Source organism: Dasypus novemcinctus, chromosome 29 (genome assembly GCF_030445035.2).
Source record: "Dasypus novemcinctus isolate mDasNov1 chromosome 29, mDasNov1.1.hap2, whole genome shotgun sequence".
NCBI lineage: Eukaryota > Metazoa > Chordata > Mammalia > Cingulata > Dasypodidae > Dasypus > Dasypus novemcinctus.
The window spans coordinates 16,077,805-16,089,945 of NC_080701.1; positions in this window are offsets into that span (position 1 = coordinate 16,077,805).

Below are 12,141 nucleotides of genomic sequence, written 5' to 3' on the forward strand. Positions count from 1 at the left end.
CTGTTCTCTGCGGGGCGGTCCTCGCTTCACCCCGGTAGCTTCTTCGGACCGCGGGCTCCTCCTCCCTTCACCCTCCAGCCCTGGAGCGCACTACTCCCTGAGTCCGGGGGAGACGCCCTCCTCCGCCGCCCACCCGCAGGAAAACGAAGACTTAGTGCCCCTGTGCTTTCGGCCACCAGCTCTGTGACTGTTGAGCCTTTCTAGGGCCCTTAGAGAAGCTAGTTCTGGGGCGCGGTTAAGTTCTGCGCGGGGGCCCGTACCTGGTCCTGGGGGCGGCTTGCGCGTTCCGGTGCGCGCTGCGAGAGGCGGGTGGACACCCAAGCTGGAGCGCCAAGCGTCCGAGTACGGAGTGAGATCTGGAAGAGACTTGAGGGGCCGCTTAGTTTCGGCCGGCTCCTCCTTTCACAAGCAAGGAACTAAGGCGTGAAGCTGAAGCTAGAGGACTTGTCGGGGTTCCACTCTCTTGAGCCGCAGGGGTGGGACCCAGAGCGACATTGTCAGTTCCTTGAAGGCAGATGTCTCCGGCATCTGACACTGCATGGGTGTTGAATAAATAATTATTGAAAGAAAAGACTGACTCTCATAATTTCCGATCTAGTGTGCTTTTTTTTTTTTACACGACTTTGCATCGTTTCTGTTTTTAAAATTATTTTTCAGTAGGTCTATCTTCCATTTATTGAGAAGGTATTCACTTTGGGCCTGTGCGCCAAGCACAGTTGAGAACCCTGGAGACACATCAAGATCCGAGACAGCACGGTTTCTGCTCTCCCGGGGTTTATAGTGCTTGAGACAGACAATAAGCAAGCAAACAAACAGAATGTCGCATCTTCCTGCTAAATCTCTAATCTCCCTAGTCAACCTAATCTGTTGAATCAAGTTGGTAGTATTTATCACTCTTGGCTCCAGGGAATCTGTGACACTCAAGATTGTGCCTGTGAAATGCCTCGTAGTATTGTTGCTAAGGTATCAAGTGACTTCACCAAGGTCACACAGCAGCCTGGAACAAATAGTTTAGCACATTAGTTAATTGCCTTAGAACAACTGATTTTCTCAATGAACTAGTGTGGAGGGTCTTCATGAACAGATCCAACTCAGTTCATCTTGTTAGCGGGAGGCTCTGGGTTCTCAGCTTCTAGGGTCTTGGCTATGTAGCATACAGGAATTAAAAAAAAAAAAGATTTGTTTTTTATTTTCCCCCTTCCCCTCCCACCCTGCTGCTTTATTTATTTATTTATTTATTTTTGCTGTCTGTGTTGTCGTCTCATTTTCTCTCCTCTAGGATTCACCAGGATTTGGTCCTGGAGACCTCTGATGGGGAGAGAGTTTCCCTCTCAATTGCACCACCGCAGTTCCTGATTTCTGCTCAGCTTTACCCTGACTTTCCCCTTGTCTCTCTTTTTGATGCATCTTCACCTTGCTGCGTGACTCGCTTGCGTGGGGCACTGGCTCACCTCGCGGGCATTCACTCAGGCCCGTGTGCAGGGGCTGGCTCACCACACGGGCACTGGCTTGCTGCATGGGCACGCTTTTGCTTCTTCTTTTTCACCAGGAGGCCCCAGGGATTGAACCCGGGTCCTGCCATATGGTAGGCAGAAGCTCTCTCACTTGAGCCACATCCGCTTCCCTGCATAAGGGAATTTAAGGACACACCTTAAGGTAGGCAAGGGAGTAAAGAGGTCAGTAAGAAACAAGCAAAGAAAATCAGTACACAGCCCCAGACATGGGTGCAGGCATGCTACAGGGTGAGACCCACACTTGGGGCCCAAGGGTAAGCCTTTTTAAGACCTCGCCTGCTCCCCTTTCCTAATGCTGGGGAGGGGCCTCGGCTGCTTGCTGTTCTGCTTGGTTGCCTTTCCGTCCCCACCTTTTAGCTCTCAGAGGACCAATAATGAGGCCTTTTGCTCGGAGTTATCCAGGACCAAGGGGAGGCCTGTTTGGGGTTATTTGGGCCTTCCCCTTGGCCCAGAAAGAGTTCCAAATAGGACCTCATGGCCAGGGTCTCAGCAGGGTCTTTCTGGCTTTGTTCTTAGTAGTGACCCTCCCTTGGGGTACCTGGGTAGGGTCTCATGGCCATGTTCTCTGCCAGGTCCCTGCTGTGACTCTGTCTTCCCTCTTTCCCTATACTAACCTACCTCAACTCCCTCATCAGAGAGTACACATCCTTATTCTTGAGGGGGAGCTGAGGGGCAATGGTCCTTCTTCTGTGGCTGCCTCCTGCTGCTTAGGGGCCATAGGCCCTGCCTGACAGGGAGTGAAAATCTCTGGCTATTCTACTGAGGCTGAGGGAAGGCCGGTCTGGAACCATGGTTGGAACTGGATGAAATCCCCTTATGATTAATACTTTGTTCCGGAAGGTGTTGATTCTGGAAGAAATACACTTAGTTAGAATTTTGAAGGTACATAATTGTACTAAAAGGATAAAGATGGTGGTAAGCAGGCCCAAGAGGGGGCCAGCCATGACATACTGGACCATGAGAGTGAGAAAGGCCAAGTGTGTCCAGAGGCTATGTGTTAGTCAGCTAAAGGGGTGCTGATGCAAAATACCAGAAATCTGTTGGCTTTTATAAAGGTTATTTATTTGGGATAAAGCTTTCAGTTACCAGGCCATTAAGTGTAAGTTATTTCCCTTACCAAAGTCTGTTGCCATATGTTGGAGCAAGATGGCTGCCGACATTCAGCCTTCCTCTTCCTCCTAAGGGGTTCTGTGGTCCCAGCTTTTTCCAGTATCAGCTGTAGACTGAGGTAACTCTCGTCTCTCTCCTGGGACTCATTTCTCTCTGGGCTCAGCTGCTCTCCTCTCTCCACAAAGCCAGGTGTAAACTATCAGGCAAACAGCTCATCTCTCTACCTGAGACCTCTGCCATGTCTAAACGAGCCTTCTCTCTTTCCTTGTGTATCTGCTTGTCTGTGTGTTTACTTCCCAACTTTCTCCTCCGCCATGTTGTTTTCTCAACGTCCTACTGATGTAGCCTAATCAAAGCTTTAATCCTTATTTAAAGAAGTAAAAGTGAAACCTCTGGATCCAACCCAATCAAATACGCCCAAAGGAACAGGCCAGTTCACAAACATAATCCAATATCTACTTTTGGGATTCATAAACAATATCAGACTGCTACAGGCTACCTCTTCCCGAAGTTGATGGGCTTGATATTGTCGGTTACAAATGCTGACTAGGACTGTTCTGGAGTGATTTACATAGAAACAGCATTCCTCCGTGAAGAACAGGCAGGTTCCTCCCTGTGCCAGTGTTAGCATGTTTAGGACTCTTCAATTTTGCAACCCCATGGTGACAAGGGAATCTATTTGCTGTCTAAGGGCTGCTAGGGAATGGCTAGTTTCTTCTATGCTGTTGGTTAACGCTAGTTCTTGGCTATGTTGCATAAAGGAATTTAAGGCCATGCCGTGGGGTAGGCAAGGGAGTAAAGAGTTTAAGAAGTAAGAAAAGAAAAATAGCACACAACCCCAGATATGGGTGCAGGTGTGCTGCAGGGTGCGAGGGGTTCATTGGGAAAGCCTTTCCTCCTCCCCTTTCCTAAGGCAGGGGAGGGTCCCCAGCTATTTGCTGTTCTAATTGATTGCCTTATGATCCCCACCCGTTAGCTCTCAGGGGCCGATGAGGAGGTCTTTTGTTTGGTGATACCTGGGACCAATGAAGAAGGCTTTTGTTTGGCATTACCCCCTATGAAAGGGGAGGTCTGTTTGGGGTTACGTGGAGCTTCCTCTTGAGCCCGGGGTCTCCTTGCAGTCTTTCTGGCTTTGTTCTTAGTAGTAGCCTCCCCTCAGGGGGTTTCCAGGCCTGTGCTCTGCCAGCTCACAACTGTGACTTCCCTTTTCCTTATACTAACCCACCTCAATCTCTTGATTGGACTATGGCAAAAGCTTCCTAATTGGCCCCTCTGACTCTAATCTCCATCTTAAACTTCAAAACCCATAAGAACTACTCTTAGGTTAGAGATGTTTCATATGCGGAGTCCCAGACCTCCAAACTGGAGATTCTCATTCAGTAGTGAAAGGGTGGGCCCCAGAGATCTTCATTTTAACCTGCCTTAAAAAAAAAAAATCTCATGCAGGTAGGCTGAAAGAAAAAATACTCTTAAATCTATCCTCTATCCTGGCCTGAGTTGTCTTTCTAAAACATAAATCTGACCATTTATTTCCCTTGCTTAATAACTTTTATTGGTCTCTGGTGTTTACAGGATAATGACAAAAGTGTAGAGTGTGCATTGAAAGCCATTTCAGGCTGTCCTCATCCTGATCCTAATACCTAATACTCCTTCTTCTCACACTATTCATCTTTTATGAACTTGCTGCTGTTACTGAACATAGTACACTCTGTCTTGACTGTGATTTTGCACATGGTATCACTTCTGTTTGGAATGCCCTTTTCCCTTTTATGTCTGACAAATATTGTAAGACAAAGCTAAAAGTTCACTTCTTCTATGGCCCACTATTGTCGCCTTTTACTTTTCCTCATCTGTTTTTTTTGAAAAAAATTTTTTAACATTTTTTCTTTATTTTTAAAGAAGCTTTAGATTACATAAATGTTACATAGAAAATACAGGAAATTCACATGTACTCTGCTCCCCCTCCCACACTTTCCCCCATTAACATCTTTCTTTAGTGTAGAAGTTTGATATTATTGATGAATTCCAAAAAGAAATATTGGATTATGTTTGTAAACTGACCTTTTCCTCTGGGCTTATTAGATTATATTGGATTCAGAGGTTTATTTGATTAATTATGTAAACCTCTTATGCCAGTAGGGCGTTGAGTCCCCACCCTTTGGTGGGTGGGGTCTCACAGATAAAGGGCATGGCAAAGGACAGAGTTAGGGGATTTTGATGTTGGAGTTTTGATGTTGAAGTCTTAAGCTGAAACCCCAAGAAAAGAGGAACCCTGTGGGAAGCCGACTTGGCCCAGTGGGTAGGGCATCCGTCTACCACATGGGAGGTCCGTGGTTCAAAACCCGGGGCCTCCTTGACCCGTGTGGAGCTAGCTCACGCACAGGGCCAATGATGCGCACCAGGAGTGCGGTGCCATGCAGGGGTGCCCCCCGTGTAGGGGAGCCCCATGCGCAAGGAGTGCACCCCGCCAGGGGAGCTGCCCAGTGTGAAAGAAAATGCAACCTGCCCAGGAATGGCACCGCAGACCTGAAGAGAGACACAACAAGATGACCAACAAAAAGAAACACAGATTCCCGTGCCAATGACAACAACAGAAGCGGACAAAAAGAAGAACACGCAGCAAATGGACACAGAGAACAGACAACTGGGGTGGGGGTAGGGGTGGGGGGGAAGGGGAGAGAAATAAATAAAATAAATCTTAAAAAAAAAAAAAAAGAGGAACCCTGAACCCAGAGAGAAGGAAGACCCTGGAAGGCAGGAACCTAGGAAGCCTGAACCCTCACAGATGTCAGCAGTCATCTTGCTCCAACATGTGAACATAGACTTTGGTGAGAGAAGTAACTTATGCTTTATGGCCTGGTATCTGTAAGCTTCTATCCCAAATAAATACCCAATTAAAAAAACCAACCAATTTCTGGTATTTTGCATCAAAACTCCTTTGGCTGACTAATAACAATTAGTGTGGTACGTTTGCTACAAATGATCCATATCTCCTTTAACACTTTGCACGTACAATGTAGTATGTTATAGGATTATGAAAATAATTATTCAATTTTCTGAGTTTGCTTCATTCACAACCCTCCCCTTAAGAGATTTTTCAAAAGCATGGGTTACTTTTGTGATCCCAGTGTCTGATTCATTAATGTTTAAGGATTAGACGGATGTATGTGTGTATGTGCATAAATGAATAAAGCTATATAATTGAAGTCATGTTCTAGGTACTGTGTAGTGATGTGAAAACATGGGTAATGTTTATTTAGCCAATAGTCCTTTCTATTCATTGGCTAAGAGGTGGGATGAATGAGGCTAATTTCACCAAGGAATCATGCTAGGTGCCTGTAGGTCAAAACTGTGAGAAAGGGAAAGAAATTTTCCCTTTGAGGGGAAAATTGGCAGAAAGTGAGAAATAATCATACACCTCAGGCTAAAGAGAGCACCCTAGTGGGAAGACACCCTGAAGGTAGGAATGGAGGAGTTTCTCAGGGAGAATCTGGCAGGTCAGGCAGGACAATGGACATCTCAGGTCAACCTCCAGCAATCCTGGCTTCAATTAGCCAGGATGTTCTTTAACAAGTTAATTCATATTTTAGGACTGACACTTTAAGATATTCAGCAAGGTCTTCCCGAGGCAATTAAAGACACCAATTTGGAAAAACAGATGTAGTTAATACCTTTGATACTATCCCTTCCCAACCGCCCACCCTCATCCCCCCTAGTCGACCTGTCATAGGGAGGGTGCCTCAGGTGATGACTCCTACTGGGAGTTGTAGTCGTTGACATGGTCTCAGGCAACCTTGAAAAGGCTGGCTCAATCCCAGTGTGTTCTGAGGCTTTAGGGTCCTATCAAGTTGATTTTTCACGTCATGTCTGTTAGCAGAACTCTTTGGGTTCTGAGCTTCTCGGTTCTTGGCTATGCCACGTAAAAGAATTTAAGGACATGCCATAGGGTAGTCAGGGGAGTATACAGAGTTTATTAACTCTGTACACGATCTGAGACATGGATTGTGGGCATGCTACAGAAGGAGATATGTACTTGGGGCCCCCGGTTCCGCCTTTTAAGACCTTTCCTCCTCCCCTTTCCTAATGTTGGGGAGGGGACCCCAGCTGTTTGCTCTTCTGCTTCTTTGCCCCATCTGTTAGCTCTCAGGGGGCCAATGGTGAGGTCTTTTGTTTGGAGGTATCTGGGGCTTCCTCTTACCCCCGGAAAGAGTTCCAAATGGGACCTCATGGCCAGGGTCTCGGTGGGGTCTTCCTGGCTTTCTTGTAGCGGGGGTTTCTGGGTGGGGTTTCATAGCCACGTTCTCTGCCGAGTCTGCGGGTCTTTCTTCTTTACCCTATACTAACCCGCCTCAAGGTCAAGCCAACCTGGACACTGATCTGCCCAATTAGAAGATGGCTCATACCTCCAACTTCTTGTCAATCAGCAAAACAAGTCTGGTTACTTTATTGAGGATGAAACTGGAATAGTAAAGATGATGGATTCCATATTCAAGGCTACTTGAAAAATCTGAAGTAGAATTGTTTCTAAATCTTTCCTGGACAGAGGTAAAGGTAGTTCTGTACCTGCAAGGAAAACTTCTAAGGAGGCAAGGGATTCTCTTCATTCCTCCTGCTCCACCCCAACTTACTCTTGTACACCCTTCTGCTCCCTCATTTTAAGGCCTTCCAAGCATTAGAGGTACATTTTGGGGACACACAACCAATTCTGTGGAGGAGCATGGAAGCCTTAATTGCAGGATTTTACCTCCTTTTAGTAAGAGACTCTGTCTCTTCCATAACACTCCAGATCCAGCCTTAAAACATGGAATAGAATACTAATTATGTTCATTGGAAAAGAGAGAATGCCACATAAACATGTCATACTTAAAAATTAGACACATTTTCACCATAATTTTCCTTTTTTTATTTTTTCATTTCCTAAGAGAAGAGGTTTCATGAGAAGAACAATTTTTTGAAGGGTTTGAGCCTCGTTATCTTTGGGCAAATGAGGGCTGTTTTAATTTCCTAGGCTACTTAAACAAATACCATACAGTGGGTTGACTTAAACAGTGGGAATTTACTAGCTTAAGGTTTTGAGGCTAAAAGGAAGTTCAAATCAAGGTGATGCTTTTTCCAAGGACCGTGGCGGTCTGGGGCTGGCTGCCGGTGAGCCTGCGTCCTTAGCTTGTCACATGTCAAGGCACTTGATGGCGTCTTCTGGACTCTCCTTTGTCTATCAGGTTAAGCTTCTTGCTTTCCGTGGTTTTCTCTCTCATATCTGAATTTATTCCATTTATAAAGGCCCCAATAAGAGGATTAAGACCCATCCTCACTGAGGTGGGTCACACTTTAACTGACTTAGTCTCAAAAAAAGTCCTACTCATGATGATGGGAGAGAATGTTGCTGTGGGGGGAGTGGGGGGCGGGGGCGGTGGGGTTAAATGGGACCTCATATTTTTCATAATGTAATTTAAATAAATAAATAAATAAATAATTTAAAAAAAAATAAAATAAAACTTTTTGAAGAATAAAAAAAAAAAAGTCCTACTGACAATGGGTTCACATGCATAGCAATGGACTAAATTTAAGAACATATTTTTTTTCTGGCATACATACAGCCTCAAAGCACCACACTTCACCCTCTGAATCCTCAAAAGACATGTTCTTTCTACATGCAAAATATAGTTATTCCAGGGACCCCATGTGGCTCAGTGGTTGAGTGCCACATACGATGTTCTGGGTTCAATTCCCAGCTCTGGTACCTCAAAAAAATATATATATATATCTATTCCATCACATTATTCCAAAAAACCTTAAGTTCTTTCAGAAACAATGCTTAGTACAAAGTCTCATCAAAATCGGTTTTGGGTGTGGTCTGTTCTGGGGCACAATTTCCCTCCAACTGTGGACCTGTGAAACCTCAAGAAGCGGTTATCTGTTTCTAATATACAATGAAGGGACAGGCAGGGGATAAACATTCCCATTTCCATAGGGAAAAATTAGAAGGAAATCAGCAGTCACAGGTCCCAAACAATTCTGAACCCCCTCAGGGCATACTGCATTAGAGTTCAAGGTCTGAGAATCTTCTATGGAAGGATGTGTTTTTTTTGCTGAGGCCTTTCTAAGGGCCTGCCCAGGTGCCATGCTCTCCTTGAACATTCTGGTGAAGGTTCCACCCTGTCCAAGCTTGAGGATGGTGGCCATGCTCTCAGCAAACCCTGGAGCACAGGTTTTACCCTCTCCTACAATTGAGGTGACACCACTCTTCCTGAACAGCTGGGTGGAGGGCCCACCTTCTTGCCCCGAAAAGATGTCTTCAGTCCAGACCTCAGCTTCCATGGTTCTGCCCTTGAAGTGATTTTTTTTCTTCAAACTGCCCCTTTTCTGTCCCTTTTAGTCCAGACTGGCAGTGGTTCCATTCGTAGAGATCTTGCAAAAAACTTGTCAGTTTTGCATGTAGTACAAAGAGGTTCAAACCATCAGACAATAGGACTTTCCATAGATCCTTCCTGGATAAATGCACCTCCCATCCAGACTTGCATGGAAATTGCTGAATGGTTCCATGTTCAGTTAAACCCTCTGACATGGAGCACTATCGTCTTGGAATTCACTTTCTGGAAGCTCAGAATCTTTTAAACCATCACTTTCTGATTTCTTTATGTCCAGAAGTTCAGTTCTCAGCTTATCCCCTTCCTCTTTCATGTCACTATAATTTGTAGAGAGAAACAGGCTATACTTCCCACACTTAGCTTGAAAATCTCCTCAGCTAACTATCCAGGTCCATCATTCTCAAATTCTGCCTTCCACCTGAAATCAGAGCTTAGTTACCCCAAGATTTCTGCCACTTTTAAATAGGAATTGCCTTTCCTCCACTTTCCAATAACACATTCATCATTTCCATAAAAAACAACAACAACAACAACTAGGGAGTAGAGGTGGCGCAAGCCATTGGGCGCCTCCCTCCCATATGGGAGGTCCTGGGTTCAGTTCCCAGTGTCTCCTAACAAGAAGATGAGCACACAACGAATAGACACAGCAAGCACAAACAATGAGGGAAGGAGAGGGAGAGAAATAAATAAAATCAACTAGCATTCACTAATTTATTAATAAGCATTTGTTAGCATTTACTTGCACATAGAATCTTTATAGCTATCTCGAAGGTAATGATATAGTTAGTGTTAGAGGTCTGCTATAATTAACAAGCTGTAGCTCAGTTTCCCCTAATATGCACTGGGGAAAGGCTAACCCCATCCGCCATAAGCCTACGTGTCTAAGGGCACGGAACTTCCCCACAGGTTAAACAAAGAAACCACACAGAGACGGGAGTAAAAGGAAATGGAAACCTTCCCTACCTGCATATCAGAGGGAGATAAAATCCCTACAGATCAAAGAAACATCTGCCCCTGCAGCATTCCAAGAAACCACAGCTCCCTAACCCACTATCTTCTAGTCACTATCAGGGAAAGTTTTCACCTCTAGGGCTTCCTCTTGGTCCCTGCACCTCACTGGGACCCTCAACCCCCTCCCACCAACTATCATTTCCCCACCCAGGAAAGTTCTGTGTAAATTCAAGTCCCGCCTTCCAGGAATGGGCTGAAGTTTCTCTTCAGACCCCACCATGCTGGTGAGGGGGCTAAAGTCTGTTCTTCAGACTCCCTCCATTGGGAGAGCTTCTCAGTAAATCTTTCTTTATCTATAGTCCTATCAGTCTCCATGTCCCAGTGAGTGCCATATTTTTCTCCAACAGTTAGTATCCTTCCTTTATAGATGAGGAAATTAAGACATATGAGATGAAGTAACTAGCCAAGGAAGTCGGGATTTAAACTCATGGTTTTAACTACGACAATTTACTTCTCACCTTGCACATTCAAAAATCAAATTAATATTCCTTACCTGGTGGTGACCAGCCTCTTCATTCATCTTCATCAGAATCACAGGAGAAATAACTTATAAAGTAGGAAGAGTAGAAGAGCGAGGCAATAGTACTTAGGGGGGGTGGGACCCAAAGAGAACAAGACCTCTTGTCACTTTTGGCATGTGTGCCAGATGCCTCTGAACCATCTACACACGGCCCAGACAGTAAATAATGACAGTAATCTGGGGATCTAGCAATTGCAGTATACTAATAACAAAGAAAAGCAGAAGAATGGAGGTCTAGTGAGTTTGGATCAAGATGGCAGACTGTGCACAAATACCTCCTCCCCTTCTACTTTAGGGCTCTAAAGATACATGAACAAAATTTGAAAACCTGCAAAAGCATAATTAGGAGGCCTGAAATTGAGTAATTTTCTGGAAAGATAGAAAGCAGATGGTACTACAGAAAGAGAAGAATTCCCTCTCCAAAATATGCTGAGGAGAAGACGGCTTGCAAGTGGGCACAGTTCTAAGGAAACCCCAAACTCAGGCTTGGCAGAAGGAGGGGCTCCTGGAGGCAAGGCAGTGCCGTGAATTAGGGACCATCCCTGCAGCCGGGCCCCGGCTCACTTGTGCTGAGCGGGGAGGGGCACCAATGAACTCAAACTACAGCACAAGCACGGGCGCTCAGACCTGTTCTCAACAAGCTGTTCATCTGGGACGAGAGCCCGAGCTCTTGGGTACCTTGAGGACTGCAGTGTCTGGAAAGGACTTCTAAGGAAACCTGGGCTGGGCTTCACAGCTCCAAACCCGTAAAGAGCCCCCTTCTCCTTCATGCCTACACGTTTCTAGACAGACCCGTTACCTATGTTTGCATTAGGTATACGGGTTGCAGGGCAAACGTCTTCCAAATTTCAGGTAGCAGGAATTTCTCAAAAATGATGCTTTTTAGAATAGTATTCTACAGAAATTTGGTGTCAGCAAAACACTGTGCCGTGTTTTAAAATCTAGTGCTAGATGATGAAATTGGTGCTCTTTTTTATTCACCTGACTTTCAGGATTGATTGAATAATTCTGCTAGTCCCATACAATCTCTAATCATGAAATTGAAAGCCTAAGATTTACATATATATATATATATTTTTAAGAGGTTTGAACCCAGGACCTCGTATATGCGAAGCACGTGCTCAACTACTGAGCTACACCCTCCTCCCTTAAAGAACTTTTGACACAACTTATCTAGTTCTGATTGGTATTATATTCAGCGGTTTATATGCCTCCCACTACAATTCTGAGCCTACTAAGAAGCCACGCCTTATGGCTTAGTCAGCGTGTGATTTCCCTCACGCCTGCTGTAGTGTTCTGTAGGTAGCAGGGCCTCCTACAACCATGGTGAACTGAATTTAGTTGAACTGAAAGAAAATTAATCGAAGTTACCTCCTCTGCCTCCCAGAGCTTTCAGAGGTCTCTGATCTCCCCCCTCTGTTGTTAACTCTGAACTTCTACTACTGGGGACTGGCAGTGCCAGAAGATGCCAGGACCCTTGTCAGACAGACGTAATGGTAGCAAAATAGTCTTATGCTCTGCCAGGCCCCAAACTGGCCTTTTCTTATTTTTATTTTTTACAGTTTTTAACTCTTTACGTAAAAATCATATAGATTCACAGAAAAGCTGCAAACACAGG